At 44.3% G+C, this 27,388-nt stretch overlaps 1 protein-coding gene across 1 annotated transcript in view; it reads left to right on the forward strand.

The window, feature by feature from the left end:
- Positions 1-26,958, forward strand: part of LOC132384099 (large ribosomal subunit protein mL49-like) — a 167,478-nt gene extending 140,520 nt beyond the window's left edge. Inside the window, exon 5 of the mRNA XM_059955434.1 lies at positions 26,935-26,958. The gene's annotated coding sequence lies outside the window, so the exon portion shown is untranslated. The remainder of the gene's footprint in view (positions 1-26,934) is intronic.
- Positions 26,959-27,388: the final 430 nt, after the last annotated feature.

Here is a 27,388-nt window from a genome sequence, read left to right on the forward strand (position 1 = left end):
CGTACAGCTACATTTACAGGTTACATTTCTGTCGGCTAATTATTCATCTATTAAAGGAGGCCAGTCTGCAGTAATTTGCATTTTACTAATTTGTATTCGGCCTCCTTCGGGTCCAGACTTATCCTTATCAATAAACATCTTAAAACCTCCAGAATTATAATCGTTATTTTTTCCCCAAGGAAAACGCAATCCTCTCAGACGACTCATTTCCCAAAACTAAGTCAAGGATATCCCACTGGACCATTCACATACACTTTCGGTAAACCTTCGTGAACGCACCTAACAAGCAATGCCCCATCCAAGTCTCAGGTTTTAAGAGAACCCCAGTCATTCTGGGGAGATTATTCACCTACTACAGCCACTCTATTGTTTTACATCAGTCCAGAACTTGCCGACATATCTGTTGATCTCTCTCACTGCCTATTGGGAGTCCTACAGTATAATCCCATCACCTTTCTTATTCTTGAGTTCTACCCACACTGTCTTACTGGATGAGCCTCAGGGTAGACCTTGCCCCTGTATGTTGTCTGACACTGCGATTTATTATTCAGCCTTTTCAGCTGAAACAAGAGCTCACTATATTTTAATCTACATTTCCTGGCATATTGATAACATCATTGCAGGTGAACACTTTAGCAAAATAAGAGTTAAGACAATCAGTAGTGTTCTCCTCTAAATAAATTAACTCTTATTGCTGATACACTTAACTTCCTACTTAACATTTTTTCTGACTGAAGTATTAACCAAATCTCTTGGGGTCATTCAGCATTATCAGCAGTATCCTTCTCAACTTGCCTTTGACAGTTAGAATTTCCCACTTGAACAAATCTCTCACAGGAGGGTTGATTGATAAGTACGTGGCCTAAGGTAGAAGAACTTTTACTGAAATAGCATCCTCCTATAGATGCTGCCTAGCCTGCTGCGTTCCACCAGCATTTTGTGTGTTGCTTGAATTTCCAACATCTGCAGATTTCCTTGTGTTTGAACGTTTCCTGAGCCTATTTACAGTATCCACCATGGACAACTCCACTTTTACATCCGTGTAACTGCCCTTATCTTGGTTGAGGATATTAGTTCTGGACCTGGGTGTTCACCATCTGGAATTCTGCCATGATATGTTTGCTTCCTCCTTGGTATCAATCACCATATGGTATCTTGTTGGTTGCTGAAACTCATTGAACAAGCTACATCTGAAACAGTCTGTTCCTGGATCGGTTCTGTAACACACCACCAGAGGAAACAATCCCTGACCTCTTCACAAATTCCTCTGCGTCTGTATCTTGTCATTTTGAATAGTTTAATCAATGTACAGGCTAAATCACCAATGATAAACATAGCTTCCCTCTGACCTTCCTTTGGTAGTCCCCAGTTGTGCTTTGTCCCATTGAGAGGGAGCACCTGGGGTCTGGAACCACTCGTATCCAGGTCTCCTTGTCCCTACCTTTCATTATTTCCAGACAGTCCCATTCCCTAGCACTGCCCCTACATCTTTATCCACCATCTCTACTACGCAGTGAACTGGGATACCCTCCTCCTTTCCCTTTTCATGAGCATTGAATATCCCAGAATACTGTTCCCTGTCCCAATCACCCTACAACCTTCCTCCTGCAATAACTGTTAGATCCAACGCTTTTGTTACTATTTTTGCTCCCAACTCAACAATTCTGTTACAAACGTCCACGCGTCAAATAGGAAGCCCACAAGCTTTGATAGTTTTACACATTTTGTTTTGACCCATTTCACTTTCTGACATCAGAATTGCAGATTTTCTGCCACTTCCTGTTATTTTGATTTACCGTTCCCCTCAGTAGCACAGGAACAGGCCTTTCAGACCAGGGTTAATTACTGAACACGAACTCAAATTTAACTCCATCTTAGTGCAAGACGTTGGAGCCATATGAAGAGGTGAGTTTCAGGACGTTGTTTCTTTCAGTAAGATCGGCACAGCTGTGTATTTTTAGTTGATAATTTGATGGGATATTACAGTCATGTAACAAAGTTATTCTGGGAATGACCAGTGTTAGAATGGAGGACTGAAACTTTGTAGTAAGGATGCAGTGGCAGTGAGTTCAACTAAGTTCTGTTTCTTTATTTATTACACGGGGGAGAAACGTAGGAATGGATCCCAAAAATATGATGTGCTCCTCTTGCAGGATGTCAGAAGCAGGGAGACCTGTAGTATTCCTGATCACTACACTTGCGAAAACTGCATCTGGCTGCATTGCCTTACAGATAATAGAAGAGAACTGGAGTTAGATGACCTTTGTATCATTCCGAAGACTGAAGAGTTGATACATAGGAGTTATTAGGAGACAGTCGTACCTATTTTGCTGGAAGAAGTTAGCTGGGTGACCATTTGGAGAGGGAAAGGAATGTACAGTATTCAGAAAGCAAAATTGACTGCCAAAATTGTAACTTTGCTGGACAAAGGGCCTGTTCCGGTGCTGTTAATGAATGAAACTTTGTTACAAAATGGGTAGGACTGGCAGCTCAGTTTTCTGAGGTTCCAGTGACTGTATTGCCAGATATAATCAAGTCCATTTTAAATAAAGGCGAACATGTGCTGACTTTCATAGAGCAAAGGGACGGATAACAAGGCGGATTAGAGGCCAATCATCATGTATCATCGAGATTCAGACGATATAGAGGTCAAAGTAACATTTGTGTCGAGTAAAACTAGGAAGGTGAGCTGTACTATCTGGCTGATAGCCCATAAATGTGGTACAATCCGCCGGTCGTCCGGCCTCCCCGGTTTTGGGATTGGCGTTACGGGATATTGCAAGGCCCTTGAGTCATGCATAGGATTCCTTCCTGTAAAAGTGTCGCGATACAGTTAACAGCCTCGAGAAGTAAACGGAATTAGCGAATGAAGGAGCGTCTCAAGTTTTTCTTAAATCGGAAGGATTCCCTAATTTTACTCTTTTAACCGTTTCACCATCGGACCCGGATATTTAGGCTTGGAGAGGACTTTATTCCCAAGAATACATGAGGTATGGAGTGTTCTTCCTCCAGAAAGCAATTTATCTGAGAAGGTTTAGCTGTATTTCAACGGCTCTACTTTCAGGGCTAAGTGTCCATTTTGTTCCAGTATTTAATGTCAGAGAAATGTTTACTATAAATCCTGAAATGCTTTTTCTTCGCAAGTATCCACGAAAGCACAGAAGTGCGCCAGAGAACGATTTACAGTGAAACGTGAGAACCCCGAAGTCCCTCCCTCCCAGCTGCCCCCCGCCCCCTCCCAGCGTGGAAACGGCAGCGAGAAATTGTATTCCTGACTATTTTTACACGCATCCTTAAAGCGGGAAATGAAATTTTCTACCGGTTGACCATTTTTCTGTTGGCATCTCGTGTCCTTCCTAAGATCACCATGCTTCCAGGCTCCTGCTAGGGATTGTCTCTTCGGCCTGATCATCTGCACTCGGGACCCAATCTGCATTTGTTCCCCCGGGCTAAAGCGTATCGTTTTTAATGGAGCAATAAGCCCTGATATTAGATACTCGCAGGAGTCGCTGCATATCACCGCGTAAAAGGTTACGTCCCTTTTGAGTCACATCATCTCCTCCAATTTAAGACTCCCCAAACCATTCTGTCCCTTTCTTAATGACTCAATGACTCTCATTCTATAAATGAGTGACCGGAATTGCACACAAGACATTGTGGTCTCACCAAAGACGTGTACATTTACAACGTGAAGTCCCATCTCTTGTACTCCAAATTCTACCTCATGAAGGCAGTTTAACAAATACCTTCCTCACCAACCTGACAACACTTTCAAAGAACTATGTACATGTACTCCAACACCTTGAAGGTCCAGACCTATTGCCACAGATACACCTTGGAGGCCCCGGTTAAATAGCTTTCTGTCACTGAGTTTCACTCAGAACAATGAACAGTACAGTATAGGATCAGGTCCTTCTTCCCACGATGTCTGTGCTGAACACAATGCCAAATTATGCTAAACCTCTTTTGTCTCTTCTAATGTCGCTATTCAGCACTCCCCATGGCAGCTCGTACCAGGCCCCACCACTCTGTGAGTAAAACTAATCTACTACTTACCCTGAAAATCATCTATAAATATCATCCTGTCCCCTAAAATGCACGCTATCTCGAATTTCATATTTCCACACAGGGAAAATAGTTCCGATTGTTTACAGTATCTACATATCTCATCGTTTTATAAACTTCTGCCAGGGCTCCCCGCAGCCTCCTTTACTCCAGGAAAAACAGTCCCAGCCTGTCCAATATTTGCTTGTAACTCAAATATCCAGTCCAGGTAACAGTCCTGTGAATCGTTTCTTTACGTTCCCATCCTCCTCTCGTGTGCTGATCAGAACTGCACAGACTACTGTCGGTGTGTTTAAAATAATGATTTGTACCTCTGTAATACAATGTCTCAACTTCTCTCAGAGTCTTTGCAGCTGAAGACAATCATGCCGTTCGCCTTCTTTGCAAACTTGTCTATCTTGTGTTGCGACTTTCAGGAAACTATTTATCTATTTCCCAAGATCCCTGTGTTCACAAACACTCGCCAAGACACTGCCTTTCACTGTATACGTACTGGCCTCTTTGCTTTCCCATCACTGAGCACTTTTCTGACTCTGTACCATGGACACAGTGGTGATAAAACCTTTTGGCACATTGGCCTTCATCAGGCAACGCACTGAGTATTGAGTTCGCGATATTGTTTTGCAGTTGTACAAGGTGTTGTAAGATCCTGAACGGGGTCACGTCGCCTCCGGACGGACCTCAGAGTTCGCAGCCGGTTCCGCCTGAGAAGTACCGGAGGATTGTGTTGAAGTCACTGCATGATGATTCTGGGCATTTTGGTGTTGAAAAGACCTATGGCTTGTTCAGAGATCGGTTTTACTGGCGCCGAATGAAGCCGGAGGTCAAAGAACACAGCAAGTCATCTATTCGGTGCATAAGGAGGAAGACGCTGCCTACGAGGGCAGCTCCGTTGTCCGACTTGCAGAGCGCAGGGCTGCTTGGCCTGGTGTGTATGGATTTCTTGTCAATAGAGGCAGATACCAGCAACATAGCGAATGTATTTGTCATCACGGATCACTACACCAGATATGCGCAACATTTCCCTACCAACGATCAGAGGGCGTCCACGGTGGCCATTGTGTTGTGGGAGAGGTATTTTTCTTATTATGGCCTTTCCAGGTGAAGACATAATGATCAGAGACCGGATTGCAGGAGTAGGTTCATACAGAAGTTACTGAGCAAGTTACTTGGAGTCGAATGGAGGGCTACTGTTTATCACCCACAGGGTGACCCAAGGCACAAAATATTAATTGGACCTTGCTGGGCATGCTCGGAACCCTGGAAGGCAGCAAGAAGATCAAGAGGAGTAAACATATTGAGCAACTGGTCCACTGCTGCAACTGTACACACAATGAAGCTAGCGGGTATTCGCCATATTATCTGATGTTTGTGCGCGAGACAAGTTTGCCCATCGACCTTTGTTTTGGAATTGGTGAGGTATACCGACCACAGAATATCTATCGGAAGTATGTGCCTGACATGAGAAGGGAACTGAAAAGCAGGATAAAGGGAATAAGAGGAAGTATGATCAAAAGGTTAGGTTCTCCCAACACATGGCGGGAGACCGAATGCTCATAAATAGTTTGTGGCTTCCTGGGAAGCATAAATCAGCTGACCGCTGGGCGAATAGGCCCTTTGTCGTGGAGAGTTAGATACCAAACGTACGAGCTTTCCTGGTGAAAGCAGAGAATGGGAATGGGCCTGTCAAGAATCTCCATCAGAACCAACTTCTGTCTCTGAGAGAAGAGGTGTGGGTTGGCCCAGTGGCCGACCTGGAGCCTACACATATTATGAGGATTCTGCACCAATACGGAGCAACTGAAGGACCAATAGCAGGATAGATGAGACAGCACTCCCGCCTCTGAATGGGATACTGATTCAGAGGATGAGGAAATGGGATGTGGTATATGTGACCTTTTGCTAACTCCAGCCCTGACAGAGGAAGTGATTCCCAACCCTTCTCACGCTGTCAGGTGAAACTTGGGTCAGGAGCTGCAGCTGGTGCACTTCCCCCCTGTGAAGATAAGGGGACACTACCGACACCCTGATCTCCCATATCCTGTGGCAGAGAATATCACTGTCATGAATGCCATACCCCAATAGGGATAGGATTTTTTTGTAAGTATGAAATTTGACTTCCCAGAGTACAACACTTCATCTACCATTTCTCTGCTCACATTTCCAACTGTTTTATAATTAGTTGAACATTTTGGCAAACTTTCTCACTATCCAAATCTGCATCAATTTTCAGTCAATGATGTAGTGTCTGGTTTGCCTCATTGCCCTTGTTAAACAGCGGAACAACACTGGCTCATCTGAAGCCCTCTACAGCAACATGTGTAATTTAAAAAAAAGACAAGAAAGATTTCTGTAAAGGCAGCAGCAACCTGCAATCTTGCCTCACTCATTCAGTAACCTGGGATTAATCCAATCCAATCCTATCAACCTGCCGTGGAATATCAGCGTATCCTTCCTGATCTTTCTTTAATGAATTTGTCTTTAGTGAATAACCACCTGAATATTCATTTCGTGTTTGTTTAGACAAGGCCCTTGATAACTATTCAGCAATGTGCAAATTAAAGAGAGAATCAGCAGTGCAGAATGAAGGTTCGGGGCCATCCTCACTTCCCCACCATCTTTTATATTGTTGAATAGCTATCAAGGGCGTTGTCTAACTTCTGCTTCATATACGTTCCATACACGTCCTTCTAATTTTTGACTGCATTTGTCACCTCTCATCATCCAATGTTCTCAGATCTTTCATCCTTTTCTTTACCCCTCACAGAAACAGATTTAAATAACATTCACAGATGCGATGTGAGTTCACCCAATCACAGCTGCTCCCATTCGCTACTTCCCCCTGTTCCTGCCTAACAGAATTCTCATGAACTTATAACGCAGGGAAATCTGCCGAAACTCAGCAGGCCAGTCAGCATCTATGGCAAAGAGTAAACAGTCGGCATTTTGGTCCAGGTTCTTTCATCTGCAGTGGAAACACTAGGTGAGGTCAGAGTAATAAGGTGGGGGAGCGAAGGATAAAGTACATGGCGTTAGATGATCATTACCTTGCTCAAAGTTTAGCAAATTCCCCCAAGATCGTGTCCTTCTTTGGAGATGACAAAGCAATGAAAAAGATGAAAGATGAAACATTTGAGGCCGGTTCATTGGCTATATTTAAGAGGAAGTTAGATATGGCCCTTGTGGCTAAAACAATCAGGGAGTATGGAGAGAAAGCAGGTATAGGGTTCTGAGTTGGCTGATCAGCCATGATCATACTGAATGACGGTGCAGGCTCGAAGGGCCGAATGCCTACTCCTGCATTTATTTTCTATGTTTCGATGTTTCTATGACTCTTGTCAAAATGGTCTCCCTTTGAAATAAATCTATTGCAAGCCGCGTTGCCCAATGCAAGGTCTCTAAAATATCCCTAATGCAGCTGCCTCTACCACCAAACCCAGCAGCGAATTTCACAAATTTTCTCCGCTTCAAAATTCACCGCAGACATATGCCCTATAATTTCCTCCAATCATCTTAAAATTATGTCTCCTCGTTATAGCCACACCCACCATGGGGAAAATTCTCCTATCCTCACAACTCATGTTCCGTGAAATACAGTGTTTAAAGTAAATGTATTGTCGACGTACGTATGACTCACCATTTACCACCCTGTGATTCATTTTCTTGAAGGAAAACAGTAATTACAAAGAAAATCAAGGGATCAATGATAAGCTACACAGAACTAAGACGGACAAAACACCAATGTACAAAGACAGCAAAGACTACATGTCGTGTACATTTAAAAGAAAAAAACAAAATGACAATAAATGCGAAGTAAATATCGAGGATATGAGTTGTTGAGTCCCTGAACGTAAGTTCATTTGCTGAGCTGGGTAAAATTGTTCCTTCTGTTTCAAAAGCCTGATCGTTGAGGAATAATAGCTATTCCTGAACCTGGTGCTGCGGGATCTGGGGCTCCTTTATTTCCTTCCAGAAAACAGCATCGAGAAGCGAGCTTCACCTGGATGATGGGGACCTTGATGTTGGATGCTGCTTTCCTGTGACTGCGCTCAGTGGTGAGGCCGACTTTGTTTTTACTCTGTTGTTTTTACAACTTTCCATAACCTGCCTACGTTTCTGTTCGGCTTTCTGTTGCTTTCATGACAAAAGCCTTTGGAAATTTAAGCTCGCAACACCTCAGGTTTTTCCTTAAACTACACTCTATTACTTCCTGAAAGATGCCCAGTGGGAGAAAGGAGATCGCTAATGTCCAGAATTACAGAACAGACTGAACTTTTGATATCATTACTGGGCAGAGGATCATTGTGAGATGGGGTACACCATTCAAACCATCAAGTCTATTTTAGCTCCTGGTACAACATTCCCACTGTCCCATTCCACACTCCATTCCAACAGCTCGGCAAGTTATTTCGCCTGCAGTACCGGTCCAGTTCTTCTTTGAACACTCTGATTGGTTGTTCCCACCTTCCCAGATGAGAAACATAGAGTAGAAATTAAATTTCCATCCCATGCCCCTTAGTCCCTTTGCCCACTTGGGACTCAAATCACTGACCATTGAACAGTACAGCTCTGGAATATTCCACCTCAGCTCAGTGTGTGTGTGTGTGTGTGTGTGTGTGTGTGTGTGTGTGTGTGTGTGTGTTGCCCAGAACACCACGGTTACCTGCATGTGGTCTGTGCCCCCTGTTACGGACACGCAAACCTGTAAACATATCAACAGTATTGTATTAGTAATTACGCAATATAGTAACTGAAACCAGGTAACCCAAGAGTTAGCAGTGCTATGCATATATAGGTGTAAACATGGAGTTCCCAAACTCATTCAAGCTCAGGAGGTAAATGTTAAAGTCTTACGATGGTATGTAAGACAGTTCAGTTCAGTCCTGGAAGATATGTGTAATACAAAGGCGAATGTTGTGAGAAGGCAATTACATCGATATTCCACAGATTCCACGACAGCAATACAAAATAACAATAGCAGTAGGTTTTACCTCCGAACTTGTTCCACTCCACACGAAATATCGCTGACAATGATCTTCAACGAATATCCTTTCAACACAAATGATACCACCCCGAATCACAGCCACGGGACATCTCAAAGTGGTGGCCACAGGATACTCAAGCAAAATTCACGTATGGATCGTCACCAACAGCAGCTTATCACAAAGGAGACTCTCTTCCAAGGAAAACTCCCACCCAGGCAAGGGTAGACACACCGGTAGATTTCACAATGTTATCCGAACCACACAATGTGATAACATTTATTGAGTTCCACGCCATACGAAACAACTACAACAGTGATTTGCCACTGGGGTGTCTTCGCCAGTGAAATACCCCACCCAGACAAGGCTAAACACATACGTTGTATTCACAAAGGTTTTCCTCTCACCAGAAAACCCACTCTTGAGGATAAACTATGTGATAATCACACTTTCGTACTCGAATGGAATCAATAACACCCTGACGGGGTTCTTGGGAGAGAGTACAAACAGTGATCTCTTTGTCACTAAGTTTCTTCTGTTTCAAACCTTCCTCTCCTCTCCTTTCTCCCTGCAACTGCTTCTTGTTGCAGCCAGTTGTGAGCGTCATTTATCAATACTCTGGATCGATCTCCACTCAGCCCTTCGGGCTACTGGAAGTTTACACCAGCGACCGCTGTCACTGGTGTAAACTTTGATTGACTCCATTTCGACTCTGACTGCCAGTGTCTCTGTGCCCTTGTATATTCAAGACAAGCCGCAGGAAAAAATGTAAACATTCATTGTCCATCAAATAACTAACTCCACCTCTCTCACCATAGTAACCAAGCAATTTTGTACTCAATAGAAATCCAACAGTGTCCAAAAGTCAATCTCATTCTCTCGGCATTTTAAAGTGACAGTCTACAGAAAAATAAACCCTGGGGGTATATTACACTCCCCAATAGACTAAATCTACCAAAGGACTGGCCTACCTTAATTACTCTTTGAGAGTCCCAACACCACCTTCTCCTTAGTATCAAAACGCCTGATAAGATCACCATACCCGCTTTCTGATCCCGCTTTCCTCCATCTCCTTCTCCTGAGAGAACACCAATAAAAGCAATGTGTTAATTTTGTACCTTGTGTTCTATCTCTGGCTCCGGCCATAATCTACCCTCGTTGTCCTTGGGTGGCCCTATCCTGTCCACAGTACACTGTCGTTTTCAGTGTTTACATAAAATGTCCTCATGGATCCTCCTCACTGAGAACATTCCCGTCACAGTTCATTCTCCTTATTCACACTGTGACTTGTTCCTTGCCCGCTGGATGTTCCTGCACGATCCTGTGCAATTTCAGCTTCGTAAACGTTACATATATATTTCCTCTTATTTTTTATAACTAAATACAACATCTCATCATCTTCAGCTGCTGGATGTCCCCATCCTTCTCCATCTTCCTCACGTGGACAGGGAAGTTCTGAATGTTGATCAGCTGGTTTGTAAGTCACTCCCATATGTCAGACATGGACTTAACCAGTAAGAGCGACTCTGGAATGTTTAAAGCATCTGAATCCTGGATTGTTTATCTAGATCTCTATAATGGCTGTGTCATCGTGCCAGTTACTAATCCAGGACTTAAGTACGTCTCCTTAACTGTTCTACACCCTGCACTGAAATAAACACACATGTGCCCCTCGGTGCCTCTGTCCTCGTTAACGAGGCCCCACCTTGATTTCCTTTTGGCGTTCCTCGTTTCTAACTTCCACTCAATGCGACTTGAGGGCCTGTAACTCTAGATCCCAACGCCATCCGCACCTTCCAGCTCCGCATGCCACGTGTTGGCTATTCGGGGCAGTTGCAGCAAAATTCCTTGTTGGAATATCAGCTCCCCGTCTGTAAGGGTGTAACTTGTCCTTCTTGCACCAGTTCCATGTACACTGGAAGAGAGCCCAGTGATCTATGTACATGATGCCCCTCGTCATGCCCCAGGTTGTTAGCCACACATAATTGTAAACCTTACCATCACCTTCCTCAGAAACACGTAACACAGGAATTACTCCTGAGATCACCACCCGAAATTTCGGTCTTCATAAATTTCTGCCTCACTCCCTAAATAATCTTTGCAGATCCTTGTTTCTTTGTTGTTAGTTTTAATAAGGCTCACCGTGCCCATTCGGAATGTCCTGTGCCTTCTCAGAGGCATCTTTGACCATGGCTTGATGGCGGCAACGCTCCATCCTGCAGTCCCACTCATTTTCACAGATTCTCCTGGCTGTGTCCACCTCGATTAAAGATTTTATTTTGCTGCATTTGATTCATATTATTCCATTTCACATGCATTTATGAGCTTATCTTTGTCATGAAAATTATTTTTTTTAATCATTCTGTTTTTTTTTGTTTGATTCAGCTCAGGGTATTTACATATGAATTCGCAAAACAAAAGCAGACTGCTCACGTGTTTAAACATTTTATTAGAACTAATACAACTCAATGCAGAAAATAAGAAAAAAACAATGTCTACGGTAGTAGCTGTACAGAAATGAAATTAATACTTATCATCCACTAAACAAACCGGTCTCACTGATGGAGAACCACAAATTCGACGATGTCACCCTTGTTCACACCCTCTGCCTCACGCCCTCTCCTTGCACCCACTCTAGCGTCACCTCCAAGGCACCCTCTCCATCGCGTAATCTTGGGAGTCCTATTCACTTCCTCCTTCGCGTCCTCATCCCTAGCGCTGAATTGCGCTACCTCTCTGTCTCTCACAGAGATACAAGTGAAGGAAATTGACTTCAATTGTAAAAAAGTTAAAATTCTCTTACAGAAAGCCAATTCAATGTGGCCGTGTGAAGGACAACCTTCAGGTAGTAAAGGAGGAGAAAACATTGATTGAAAGAAAGGAGTGGTTATAATGGGAGCAAGAGTGGTTGATACAGACTAAAATATATTCCAAGTCGAGGCGGTTTTGTCAGAACCGGGAGGCAGGGTAACAGTACCGCCTGAAGCTTCAATTTAACAGGGCAAGACGTGAAGGTGAAACGGGGATTTCTCTGGGATCCCAGTGATGCCGTCAGAACCAGCTGTAAACAGCTGTTTTGCAACTCTAGCGCAACAGACTCAAAATGGAAACGAGTAACCAGTTGACAGGACTCTGATGAAGAGTCTCTGCCCGAAGCGTCGACAGTTTCCTGTTTTCAATCGATGCAGCCTAGCCGGCTGAGTTCCTCCAACATTTTGTCTGTGGAAAAGAATAAACACTCGACGTTCCGGGCAGGGACCTTTCATCAGGATCCGATTTTGTTTGTGTCGTTTTTCGAGCATCTGCAGATTTGCTCGTCTTTGTTTTGTAGCTCTGTTCATCCCATTGTCCTCCAGTTACGCAAAAGTGGGGGTTAGAATAGGGAGCATGAAGGCAGCTGAAAAGTAATACTTCACAGGATTCACTTCTACCGTTTCACGAGTTTCAAAATCGGATTCAGTGGGTATTTCACCGCATTCTTTAGCTCCTCTCGGAATTTGCTCTGCGTCAGGGCGTAAATACACGTGTTGGTGCAGGAACTGAGAATCTGCAGCATTTCCGATGTGTGGTCCGCGATGTAACGGGGATCCGTGAGAGAATCAACAAAACTTATTGAAATCCGTCTATAGATAAAAAATATCACGTATGTTAGCCACAACAATATGAAACTAGCGGTTATACTGAAGAGCAGAACGATGGATTTGCGTCGGTTCTCCATCTCCCGGTCCTTGTCATTCTCTCCACTCGTTTGACCCCGGAGCCCCCTACGGACTCGACTGGCCGCTAGAATCCGCCTAACCGTCTGAATGTTGAAGAGCAACATCAGAATGAAAGGGAGACAAGGGACAAAAATGCGATGAAGTATCGCAAATATCAGCCATGAGGGAGAGGTTTTATAGATCGGTGTGTAAACACAATCCCATGCCACACCATCAATTAATTCTCCAGGCCCGAATACAAAGCCCCAGGGCACAGTCTCCAAACAGGCCAGCACACTCACTGTCCAGATAACCACAGCCGCCGTCCTCTCGGTGCAATATTTTGTTTTCAGCTTCTCACAGCAGATAGCAACAAATCGATCGACGGTAAAAGCGACGGTCAGCCAGACTGAGCACGCAGTGCTCGCAAAAACCAACCACAGACCGAGTCTGCATACAGGAGTGATTCGCAGGAACGAGCGTGGAAAGTAAGTCCGAACAGTCATCCTGAGCAGCGGATCGGAGATAACGACCAGGAGATCGGCCGCTGCCATTCCCACCAGGTAGAGAGTCACACATTTGGAGAGACCGCACTTCCCTCGGGACAGGATCACAATCGCCACCAGGTTCGCTGCAAGAGAGACAAGGAACAGCAGTCTGAGAAAACACTGAGCAGTTTGAACAATGCAGCAGTTTGAGAGGATCCTGTAATACTTCTAATGTATTGTTGCATTTAGCGCTGAGAGGGTAGAGAGAGGGCGCAGAGCTGGCGGAGGCAGAGAAGGAGTTTACTCAGTAAAATAAAGTCAATATAATCTGAATATCGATTCCTCACTGACGACCGAAAGGTGGTGGCATTGGAAAGTAAAACTGGGTAACTAACTCCTCAGAGTCAATACTAGATGGAACAGTCTCTACGGGCTCCTACGCGTCTTGTCTGCAGGAAGTTAATAAATGCGGAGGCTGATGGCGGGATTCTTCCACTGGACAATCGACAGTTTATCTGGCGATCCCTGTCAGCGACAGAATAGCCGAAGGACGGACACAAACCGGTAATGCGAGAAACGTTCATCCAGGAGAAACGGAATAACATCAGTTAAATAATCTCTCCTGAGAGCTGTTCTCAGACAGACACCAGACACGAGTGTTAACTGGTTTCTCTTCCCATACAAGCTGCTTGGGGATTAGTGTTTCCAGCAATCCCCGAGCTTGTTTTCCATTCCAGCATTTGAAACCTCATCGACTTTACAATAGAACATTGACTGATTCCAACAGCTACAGCGCAGTCTGACACAACATCACAGACGGACACCTCCCACTGAATCTTCACAGTGAAGCAGGGGAGAGGAATTTAGCGTCCAGCAGTAAACTCGGTTCCAACAATCAGAAGTCTGTAAAGGTGTCAGATATAAATATAATAAAATACAATTCGCTGTATCGAAAACCATGAAACACCTGGCTGAACAACGAGTTCATTGTGTTGTCCACCAACTGTTCTACATTCAGTCATAATGCACTCATTGATTAAAAATCCAGAACAGTTTCGTGTTCCAACCCCGAACTCCTCACATTTGCTAAAGTTTTGCTCCCTGTCATTGATTTGATTGTTACACCTGACTCAGAAGATCGCTCACATACAAATGCAAACAATCAATTGGGGGTAGGCATAATATTTACAAATGCTGTGCAGCTGCTACAAGACCAAAAGAACAGGGACCCGAACGTCACATTATTGACCACAAACCGCTGGGCGAAAGCTGACTGATCCGCTCAGTTCCATTGAAGTTGGTGGAAATGCTGTATTCTTGCAGCGAGTTGCATTGAGATCCAGATCTCAGAATTCACAATCCCTGTCTTTACATTCCATTCCTGAAAAACGGAACCCTGATACTGCAGAGGTGACAGTGGAAAGCAGCGACAGGACATTCACAACACTGGAAATAAATTTAGCTCCCACCAACGCCAGCTGACCCGGCAGCTTACCGGGAATTCCAAAGGCTGAAATAAAGGGATAGTAAATTTCTTCTACCCGCCAGATGACTGGATACACCATTTCAGTGAGAATCTGTGAATTCTGTTGTTCCTGAATTCACAGCTCCGTCTGTCACTTTGAACTGATGCATTCAAAGCGGGTTTAATTTATACAGAGTATCAGTCTCCAGAGATGCTGTTATACCCCTGACTAGTTTTGTTAGTTACGGTCACTGAATAAACACTTCAATTTAATGCCTTTCTCTGATATAAATCACAAACAAGAGAAAAACGGCAGATGCAGGATACCTAAGCAACACACACAAAATGATGGAGGAACACGACAGGAGGAACGACTGTGCTCTTTTCCTGAGATGCTGCCTGACCTCCTGAGCTCCACCAGCACTTCGTATCGGTTTCTCTGATGGAAATATTCGGCCGATTGAAGACGAATACATTGAAATCCTTGGGCATTACCTCAGCAGTGACTCATCCGGTAGAAATAATGCCGGAGCTTTAATTACAATGTCAGAGCTTTGTTAGGAAGCAGCTACACTTACAAATTTCACATTTATGTTAGCTAATTATTCATTAATACACGGATTCGGTCGACTCAAACCGATCCTAATTTCTCTCCCAGCAGTTGCTAATTTTGAACTGACCTTTAGTTTTTCAACTCCTTACACACACACACACACACACACACACGCGCACACACACACACACACTTCTATTTCTTCTTTGGTGGTCTATCGAAATCCGATGACGACGTTTACTCCTTTAACGATGAGATCTTTGATGACTATACAATCCTACCCTGGACCCACAAATTCGTTTGCACGTGGGACATGTATTTGTGGTTGCGGTGGTGGTGGTCGTGTTGGTAGCGGTGACTCTCTTCTGCCATCTTCTGGTTGTTCTTTCCATCTCCAGAATACGAACCCCGTTCCTACACAGCTTTCGCCAAGTGTTACGGTCAGCAGCAACATCCTCCATGTCTTCGGGTCTGATCTTCCACTTCCTGAAAGCATTTGTAGCACCTACCCAACAGGTTGGCTTATGTCTAGGGGAAAAAGGAGATCCAGCCACTCACCAACCCCACCTCCCGTACACGCAGGTGCTGTGAGAATCACGTTTATGCCACGCGCACACACACAATATCAAACTCACACCAGATACAGTTACGGAATACACTTTAACGATTTTACTAAAACTAAAAACTGCTATGCAATAAAGTATATATGAAGGAAAAGAAAATAAAGAAAAATGCGCCAACTTATCAAATTTCAGACAGTTTAGTGCACATCGTTGGAGCTCAGCCATCGAACCATTCGACCCCTCGTCACTTTCCTCCGACCTCCACGTCCTCGCTCCTGGGAGCACCCGGGTGGTCGATCGAGCAGTGCAACGCACGTCCACCTTCCTCGGCGTCTCCTTCCCGACTGTCCTGAAAAGACCGCGAACCCCCCCCCCCCCACCCGCTCCCAGACCTACGGGACAAAATAACATTCCCCATTGGTCAACAAATGAATACAATCCCCATATCAGCAAGTCTAAAGCTAAACAACTGCGAGAGAAGCATTCCTACTCTTAACAAAACAAAGAAGCCATTTTGAAAAACATACACAGTATATTGTACACATTCTTCATCCGATCCTTATAGCGCTTTTTCGGCCCTCCAGCTGAGCGTCGACCATGATGTAGCTGGCCATATAACACTCTGCGGGGTAGCCGACATCTGGGTATCCTTATCACGTGCCACAGACACTGCAACTGACGCTGGGTGATCACGGTCTCAATATTTCTGCAGTTGATCTTTACAAGTATTTCAATGTGAGGCACCCGCTCACGCCAGGTAATTCCCAGGATGCAATGAAGGCAGCTTATCCGAATGCGCTCCAAGGACTTGATGTGACAGCTGTAGATTACCCAAGCTTCACAGGTACAAAGGCCACACACACACACACACACACACACACACACACACACACACACACACACACACACACACACACACACTCACACACACACACAGACACACACACACATACACACACACACACACACATACACACACACACAGATTCACACACGCACACACACACACACATACACACACACACATAGACACACACACACACACACAGACACACACACACACATACACACACACGCAGACACACACACACACACACACACACACACACAGACACACTCACGCACACACACACACACACACAGACACACTCACGCACACACACACACAGACACACACACGCACACACACACACACACACACACACACATACACACACACACATACACACACACACACACACACACACAGACAAAGGGAGGGGGAGAGGGAGAGGGGGAAGGAGAAGGAGAGGTTGAAGTGTAGGATCAAGGAGCGGGAGAGGGTTCATTCCATGCTTTCAAATCTTGAAGACTCTAGTACAGGATGAGTGAGGGGGATCATTCTGTACCTGTAATTCTCTGGTACAGTATCAGTGTGTGGGGTTCATTCCGTGCCTGTCAGTCTCTGGTGCACTATGAGTGTGTGGTTCATTCTGTACTTGTCAGTCTCTGGTACAGTGTGAGAGTGCGGGGGTTCATTCCGTACCTGTCAGTCTCTGTTACAGTGTGAGTGTATGAAGTTTGTGCTTTTTTTTACATTTTGTTCCATAACTCTGGCATTGAATCGCCATATATATTTACTTCCATTTTTGTTGAAACGACATTTTCCACAATAGTGTTCCGCTATCTTCAGCTGATACTTATTTGCTCTACAGACTGGTTATATTGGATTAGTAACTCAAAGGTCATTGAGTCGGAAACGGGGCCATCAACCTCCAATATATTTGCATACAACTGATTATTATTTTACATTATTCAAGTCTATTCAGTTTTTCCAGCGTCCATGGGTAGCGAGATACTGTACTTAGGCACAGTGTAAAAAGGACTTGCAGACGATGAATACAAATTCCATTCCGCTTGCAACAATAGAATGCAAAATAAAGTGGGGATTCCTCCTCCGAATTTTATTGTCAATGTGTCTGTATCTCCCTGTGGTGTAATGAGAAAGGGTGCAGTGGAGATTTACAAGGATGTTGCCTGGATTGGAGAGGGTGCCTTATAAGATTTGAATGAACTCGGCCTTTTCTGCTTGGAGCGAAGGAGGGTGAGAGGTAACCTGGCAGAGGTCTATAAGATGATAAGAGGCATTGATCGTGTGGATAGTCAGAGTTTGTAAGCTGTATTGTGCTGTAGATTTTTTAGTGTTTCTGTGTAACTGAGTCCCTAACTTCGAGATTAGTCCTCATGCTTTCCAGGGTCCCCCTGGCCCTCTGTATTTCTTCACTTTCCACCATTTGTTATGTATCCCGTGGTCATGCATAGATAATCTGCCTGAATCGCCTGATTTCCCCATAAACATGTACCCTCTAGATTTAAAGAGAACAATTATACTTTATCCATCTACCACCTCCATGAATCTTCTAAATCTCAAACATCACTTTCCCTCCGTACCTACCAAGAAAATAAACTCACACAAATACGTTAATTCATATGTAAAGGGGAAAGATCTGTCAATTTTTATCAATATTTGCAAATGGAATTAGACCCCTGCCGACATCGCTGTATAACTTGGTCGTTGCACAGACGCTCAGTTGTGGTCTTGTGCATGATAAGTAGTCGCAAGCTGTGCGTTCCACTGTCGGTGAGAAAGGGGACCCTGAGATCAGCAAAGCAGCAGGTTCTGTTCATTTGCACACGCTGCGCGGGCGATCTAAGCACCTATGACAAAGTGACATGGTCGCTCAGGACTCTCCACGACCAAGGTGCTGTTCCCAGTGGACTGATCAGGAAGGAAGCATAATTCCGGCTCCACCGAAAGTTCTTTCCCAGCCCCGGAAAAGGACATGTTGGCAGAACCGCAGTCCGTGAGTGTAATCGCTTTTCCAGTAAAACATTCCCAGAAAACTGCAGTGGTGCCACTGCACTGATTCCGGAATTGGTGAATAATGCTCCCGGAATCTGGGAAATACTCTGACTGCTCCTCATTCAGGAACAGAACTTGCTTTCTAGCCATGCATTCGGGCTTAGTAACAGAAGGACATAATTGTCGTGGACATGACCCTGATCCTGACCAGGGTAACCTCCCTGTCTCCCATCGCCTCAATAGACAACAGACAGTAGACAGTAGGTGCAGGAGTAGGCCATTTGGCCCTTCTAGCCAGCACCGCCATTCACTGAGATCATTGCTGATCATACACAATCGGTACCCCGTTCCTGTCCTCTCCCCATATCCCTTGACCCCGCTATCTATAAGAGCTCTATCTAACTCTCTCTTGAATGCACCCAGAGACTTGGCTTCCACTGCCTTCTGGGGCAGAGCATTCCACATATCCACCACTCTCTGGGTGAAAAAGTTTTTCCGCATCTCTGTTCTAAATGACCTACCCCTTATTCTTAAACTGTGGCCTCTAGTTCTGGACTCACCCATCATCGGGAACATGCTTCCTGCCTCCAGCCTGTCCAATCCCTTAATAAGCTTATATGTTTCAATCAGATCCCCTCTCCTCTCATCCATCTAAATTCCAGTGTATACAAGCCCAGTCGCTCCAATCTTTCAACATATGACAGTCCCGCCATTCCGGGAATTAACCTTGTGAACCTATGCTACACTCCCTCAATAGCAAGAACGTCCTTCCTCAAATTTGGAGACCAAAACACACAATACTCCAGGTGTAGTCTCACCAGGGCCCTTTACAGCTGCAGAATGACCTCTTTACTCCTTTACTCAATTCCTCTTGTTATAAAAGCCAGCATGCCATTAGCTTTCTTCACTGCCTATTGTACCTGCATGTTTGCTTTCATTGACTGATGTACAAGAACACCTAGATCTCCAGAGCCACGAAATGTCGGGCCTCCGAAGGCGAGCGAAGATCTTCGGCTGCTCCCTTGGCATGGCCTCTTTCATACTGTTGTCACCCATGTTTACAAACAACATTATCCAGCTTGCCTTTGGTGCATGGAAGGAAATCAGTTGTGGCCGCAAAAGAGACACCGGGATGTGGGGACAGAGCTCGGAAAAAGCGAAGCCACGGACTTCTTACATCGCAAACTAGCGAGTTAGTTGATATTTTCTCCTGTCGCTGTGAAGTAGAGACATCTCTTTCTTTCTTATCAATAGAGCCTGTGGTATGTCGGATACCGGGAAAATAACTAGTCTGTAGAGTACTGCAAGTCTGTATCTTTGCTATTGCTTTGTTGCACGCTTGAGTGCACGGCAGTGGGTGCCAGTGCTCTTTTATGGCTGGTGGAGGGAGGAGGGTCGTGACTTGTGCCGCTTACGCGCGGGAGCGAGGAGCGTTGATGAGGGGGTAGCTTTGGGGTTCTAACATTTAACTGTCATTCATTCTTTGGAGACGCTCTTCTGTTTTTCGTGGATGGATGCAAAAAACAAAGCACATTTCAAGATGTATATTGCATACATTTCTCTGACTTTAAATGTCCTGTACCTTTTATCCTTTGGAGGAGGCTGAAGAGAAGGACCTCGAAGGAAGTAATCTGCGGATTACTCACGTTGCCACAGGTTAGTGCAAGTAGGAATGGTATGATAACATGATAAATAAGTGGTTAAGAGATAGTGCTGGTTTGGAGAATTCAGGTTTTCTGGAGAAGGAATGACTTGGAACGGGTTGCACCTGAACCGGAGGGGATCAAATATCCCGGCTGGTAGGTCTGCGAATGCTACTAGGTTGTGGGGCTGAGCGTGTGAGAGTGATTTTAAGCTTGTCATGCAAATGGCAGCGAACTGGAGCACCCGATCAGCATGTGAAGTATTGGACAGGAAGGTAGATGTCAGGGAAGGTGTTGATAGGAAAAATTTAATTAACAGGCATGGTGAGACTGGGAGTTTGTAGTGTGTGTATTTTAATGCTAGATTATTACGGGTGAATATAATGTTCACACTCCATTGGTCCCGAGAAAATAGTACAGTTTTATCCTACTGCCCACATAGAATATGCCTTCTATTCCGGCGAGCATCATCGTAAGCCTCGTCTGCACCATTCCAAACACTCTACCTCGTTCATGCAATGGAGGGAACATATTTGAATGCAATACTCTGAATGTAGCTTAAAATGTTCTATACAACTGTATCATAATTGACTACTTATTGAACTCAGTGCCTTGATTATTAAAGTATGTATCCACAGAACTTCATTACCAGCATATCAATTGGGGTGGCCTCTTTCAGGAAGCTATGCCGTTGGATCCCTTGATCCCTCTGTACCAGAATGACTGGCCTTTTATGTCTGAACTCCCAACTTGCAATGGCTTTTTTCAGGTCTTGTTAAACTGAATTTTCTATTTTCCTACCCAGATCTGCCAATTTGCTATCATCTTTTAGCCAATCTTTCTGCTGAGTCCCGAATCATTTCCGGTCCCCTGGTCTACCTTCCTTTCTGGTCACTTAGCTTACAGTAGATAATTCTAAATTTGATATCTTCCTTGACCACAGACGGTTCACCTTTCCCCTGAATCACGTTGTTTAAATGGGATTGATGTCTGCTCAGTGTTATGATTCAACTGCTTAAACATCTACCACTTCTCACCCTCTGACCTGCTCCTGAGACTGTTCACACCGTCCAACCCACCATCACACCTGTTCAAGTGCTTTTATTTAGGTTGAGGACTTTGCTCCTGGACCTGGATGTTCGCCATCAAACGGTGTCTGGAGTTTTCCTCTGTTATGTACTCTTCGTCCTCGAGATCCTGCACCAGATGTTATCTTATTAATTGCACGAACTCAGTGGAAACAACACATCTGAAACAACCTGCTCTTGAATCGTTTCTGGTGCACCACCCAAAGAGACAGTCCCTGACCTCTCCACAAATTCCTCTTCTACTGAATGTTGCCACTCTGATTAATTTAATCATTGTATGGATTAAATCAATAATGACACATATAGTTCACCTCCCCCCCCTTTGATATTTCCTAAGTTGCGTTTTGCCCCGTTGTGAGTAAACTCCTGAGAGGATGAGAGAGCACTCTCACCTAGGTCTCCATTTTCCTGCCTTTCTTTATTTCCACGCAGCCTCTTTCCCCAACGCCGTCCCCGCATGTATCCAACCTCTCCATTGCGCAGTGCACAAGGACACCCTGCTCTTTCCCTTTGGCCGAACATTGGATTTCCCAGACTACTGTGTTCCCCTCCCGGTCACTCTCTAACCTTCTTCCTGGAATAACTGCGAGATAAAACACGGTTGTTACTATTTGCGCTGACAACTCCACTATCCTGTTACAAATCCTCAACTTGTTCAGATAAAGACCACCAAACTTTAATAGGCTTACAATTTTTGTTTACCCATATCAGATTTGCTGATATTCTGCACCTTCATATTACTTTGACTTTCTTTTTCCGTAAGTAACTGGTGGAGCACACAGGTGCACGGCAACAGGCCGTTCAGCTCAGGACTTCTGTATTGACAATGTAGTCAAGGTCATCCACATCTTAGAGAAAGACGGTGGAGACATATAGAGGTGAGTTTGGAATACTGTTTCTTTGCAGTAAGAGAGGCCCGCTGTATATTCTTAGATGATAATTTGATTGGATAACTAATTGGCAATAACCAATAAAAATAGGTTAGATTCAAGCGAAGGTGCCATTTTGGGAATGGTCTGTATCAGAGTGAAGAACTGAGGCTTTGACTAAAGGAGGCAGTGCCTGGGAGGATCTGTTAAGTTCTCTTTCTTTCATTCATTATTGCACAGGTAAAGCAGTGGGAATGGATCGCAGAGATATGCTGTGCTCCTCTTGCAGGATGTCAGGAGTCAGGGTAACCTCTATTATTCCTGATGCCTATATTTGCGAAAATTGCATTTAACTGTATTTCTTTACAGACTGTGTTAGGGAACTGGAGTTGGATGACCTTTGGATCATTCAGAAGACCGGAGAGGTGATACATAGGAGTTCTAGAGCGGTGTTCACACCAACGCTGGAGAAGGAAGGTAGCTGACTGACTGTTTGGAAAGGGAAAAGGAGTGTGACATGTTAAGAAGGCAGAAGGAATTAATTTTGTTGTACATTTGATTATTCATTTAATTGTTTCAGCACAATATTGTGGTGAAAATAAATGCTTGATGTATTTCCTCTTGAACCGTAAGTCTTCATGTATAGCTGTATCGTTTAGATTGCCCAGCCCCGCGGAAAAAGACAGGGCCATCTACCATTCACCAACTGGATGGAGAGCCCAATGTCATCTTCAATTCTCACTGTTACAGCTGAAGTTTTCCAGCTGCTTTAAAAGAGCAACGATCATACCAGTGCCCAAGAAGAGCAGAGTTAACTGATTGCTCGTCGTGTGCTGTCTGTACGCATATCGCCTTCCAATTGCCTTCAGATCAGTAATTAGCCGTAATTGAAATGGACCTTGCCATTGGAGCTCAAGACAACTCTTCCGTCAGTAGCATCTGAGCAGTGTCCAATCTCCTATGGATAAATCTAACATCCCGCATCCCTTGCGTTCTTCTGGGCTTTAGGTACCTGTTCATGGACACCTTTAGAAGTATACATTAGAGCTATACATTACTGCAGGATGTTTTATTCATAAAATGTTTAATTAAAAAAGGGAGGAGGACGTGGCTTGTCAAGAGCAGGGGAGATCCCAGTCCCTTGTCAAACGGTACAGGTCTATTTCACTGCTCACTGTCACGGGAGCCAATAGGAGCACCTCTGACAAACGTTGCCTAATTTTCTCTGTCAATATCACCACCTTAACTTTCACGGCCTTGTTCCATCTTTCAACAGCAACTGTAGATTTATTATGGTAAGAGCCGATGAAATATGCTAACACTGTGAGGCAGCTGTCATTTCTTTACCGAGTTTCATTTGAAGCATGACCCACTCTGACTCGTCATCATCTCAGGTATTCTAACCCAGAGAATAACTTCTCAGTAAAAAAAAATGGCGATACAGCTTCATTTCTACGATTTCTACACACAGGGAAAATACAGGCCCAATAACAACTATTAAACTATTTAATTCACCAGTCAATTTTTAAATAGAATGGAGGGCCCTTTTGCGCTCAACTGCAATCACGTGTAAAAATGTTCTGTTGCAGTCACGGTTAGTCATCCTATCCATGTTATCGGATCCGCCTTTAAAAAAACATTTTATCTGGAGTATCTAATTAAATTTTGATCTTCGTGTTCTTGAAATGCATACCCCAGACCGGGGTCGGGGGAGATATTTACATTTCTATGCCTCTCAGACTGGGTACTTGCACTTGGAAGACGAAATGTTCGCCACAAAATGGTCGGCAGAATTCCCAGTGCTCTGCTGTACTGCTCTAGGTTTTATGTTCCACATTCCAAACTGCGAACTAAAACAGCTGGGACTGCTCCAAATGCGGTGGGAGCAATATCTGTTTTAAAGTCTGAGCATTACCTCCTTTCCTTCACATCCCATTCTCTTCGAAATACATGGTAACTTTTCTATTCCCTTCCTTACTGACGATTCAAACCTGAACGCAGCCATTAGGGATCCCACAGATGGACTTACGCGACCCTCTACATCTTCGATGTCTGAATTCGCCCTGCGTGTACAAAATAGGTTACGCTTTTATTCCTTCTAGTAATTTGCAAGACCTTAACTGCCCTGAAGTATGTGTGCAATATTTGTTTGACTGTTCTCCCAATCTGTCCAGGTACAGCTGCTGATTCTGCGCATTACCAGCGGTACACCCTCCACCCGCTCCCCGTGCACCGACCTTTGCATTGTCTGCCAGATTTGGCTCAAAGTAATTGATTCTGTCATGTAAATGCAACATAAAACTAAACCTATTCTGCTTGTGTGTGAATCATGTCCTTTCACGTCCTGCTGTTCATGCGGCTATCTGAGAACTCTTAAATGCCACCGTCGTAAATGCTTCCACTATTCCCCACGGCAGGGCGTGCCAGCCACCGACCACTTTCAACGTAATGAATTAATCTCGCCCCGCACATCTTTAAATTTACCCTCCCACACATATTAAACCTGTGCCTTCTGATAATGTGCATGCTTCTCTCGGGAAATAGTGCTCACTGTCTTCCCCATCTATGTCTCTCATATTTTACAAAATGCTGTCAGACCTCTCCTCAGCCCGCTAACCACCGATAAAAACAGTCATCACCCATCCAGTCTTGCCTTCTAATGCAAGCCCTCCATTCCCCAAAGACAAGGCAGCGACGAAAGAGTCCCGTCCAAGGAAGGCTCATCGCACGTTTCGGACACGTGGAACGCAGTTCATCTTACTGATACACCTGATATGGGCAATGTTAGAATTGATCGGTAGTTGAAGGAGATAACACTTGTTTTCTAAAAGGAGATGAAGAGTATCCTGGTAAGATGTCGGTTGTACAACCCCAGCATTGCAAAACAGAACTACACGGATTCTGTGCATTGAATATGTTCCGAAGCATCATCAAATGTATATCCTTCTACTTCTCCTTGAAGAGCTAAATATGATGGAAAATGACAGAATGAAAAAAATAGTTGGCACTGCGTGTTTGTTCAGTGGATTGTGTCTGATGTGACGAATGGGATTACTGACTGATTTAAGCGTGGTTTCCACTGGTGTATAAGAACTCTTCGAATCTGTGCATGCAGGCAGTTCCGGCAATTTGTAAATCTGAACGCAGCTTCAGGTAAAAATGGGATATTCCACAATTTACAACATTGTCAGAATTTATTGCCCAGTGATTGCTGCACTCGGTGTTCCAGGTAATGTTCTGTCTTTTGTGTAACTGTCTCTTGATTCCGTGGCGCATCGGCAGTCCAGAGCATTTTTATTTAAACTGATGGAAAGCGGAAAGGTGTGTGTGTGTGTGTGTGTGTGTGTGTGTGTGTGTGTGTGTGTGTGTGTGTCTGTGTGTGTGTGTGTGTGTGTGTGTGTGTGTGTGTGTCTGTGTGTGTCTGTGTGTGTGTGTGTGTGTGTGTGTGTGTGTGTGTGTGTGTGTGTGTGTGTGTGTGTGTGTGTGTGTTCCACGTGGTTTGGGTTACAGGTGCAAATTGATAAATAACCTCTGCAGTATTATCGAGTGAATGATATAAATGGTGAACTAGTTTCACGCCGTTTTATAATTGAAGTTAAATGACATTAAATGTGACCAACATCCGAGGTACCTCGTTCCTGAATAGTTCAGGTGAGTGACATTGGTATCTGTCAATGGATGTTCAATCAACAAACATTATTCTTTCTCACTAGTCCTCCCCGATAGCGGAGAAAACACAGTTATTCGAATGAAATGTGATTGTTAAGAGTCGTCTGTCCGTCAATTATTTACCTGATTCTCCAAAGAAGAATAGGTCTGTCCTCAAACCAGCTTCTGTGGCCATCGCTTCAAACTTTGCCGGCTCCAGCAGGACCGTTTGCTGAACTGAATACTTTAATACGTGCCCTATTGTAATGATCTTCCTGGTTGTTGACTGCTTCTTTTCTCATTTTCATTTTAACTTTTCAATCAACTATTTATTGAGCGCGTGGAACTTAATGTTCGGGCTAGTCTATCAAATTTATATTGACTTTCTATCATTGCGTGCATTTCTGACGATTATTTTCCTGATTACGACTGCCTCGGCAAAGCTCTTTTGATTTCTCATGCGGTACTCATTCGAGGTTTGGCATTTCTGCCTTCAAAGGGCATCCAATATATAGGCCGCCTCGATGGTCGTCTTGATGGCACACGTAGAGTGCCTATCACATTATAAAATTCATTCATGACAATTTTTATTGTAATTATCCAGTATTTTCATTTTAAATGGAAGCCTTTTAAAAAAAAGTGTGATTCTGTCATATCTTCTAAATTTAAAACTAATCTCTTCACCATCTGGTCCGTTTTCCGCCATGGTATCAAGGGCAACTCTTGATAATCCTGCTTTCAAGGACTGGCCTCCTGCCCTTTATGGTGCCGCCTGAGGACACACTGCCGTCAGCTTCTAGCTTTCCTTCTGATAGTTAACTACTGGGTGTGAAACTGGTGATGTATAAATTGTGCTTTATAACGTGGAACCAGCTCGATCAGGCCATCGGAATCCTATCTCGGTCAGTTCAAATGGACTGTTCACCAAACTCCAGACAATGGCCCGATCGACTATTAATCACAGAACACAACATTCGCACTGTTCATTCTGCGGTAACTGATAGTATTTTATTTTAATAATCTATTTCAGTTAATGTAACGGCGATTGTGATCCTGTCCCGCGGGAAATGCGGTCTGTCCAGATGCATCTCTCTCTACCTTGTGGCCATGGCGGCAGCCGATCTCATGGTGGTCATCTTTGTTATTATATTACAGAGGATAAATTATATCTATTTGTTTGCTAATTTCCTGTTCGTAACTCCGGTCTGTTCTGTACTACTTGTTCTGTGTCTCGCAACCTGGGACTGTTCCGTTTGGTTGACGGTTGCTTTCACTTTCGACCGCTGCGTCGCCATCTGCTGCGAGAAACTGCGGACCCGGTATTGCACCGAGAGAACAGCGACTGTGGTGATCGCAACAGTGACTGCAGCCTGTTGTGCCCAGGCCATTCCATTTTTCTTTGCAGTGGACCGATGGCGTTGTGTCCCAGTAGCTGCATACGCCACGTCACCCCTGTGGAAAGCCTACCAGGTATTTGACACCAT

Source organism: Hypanus sabinus, chromosome 31 (assembly GCF_030144855.1).
Source record: "Hypanus sabinus isolate sHypSab1 chromosome 31, sHypSab1.hap1, whole genome shotgun sequence".
In the NCBI taxonomy this organism is placed as follows: Eukaryota; Metazoa; Chordata; class Chondrichthyes; order Myliobatiformes; family Dasyatidae; genus Hypanus; species Hypanus sabinus.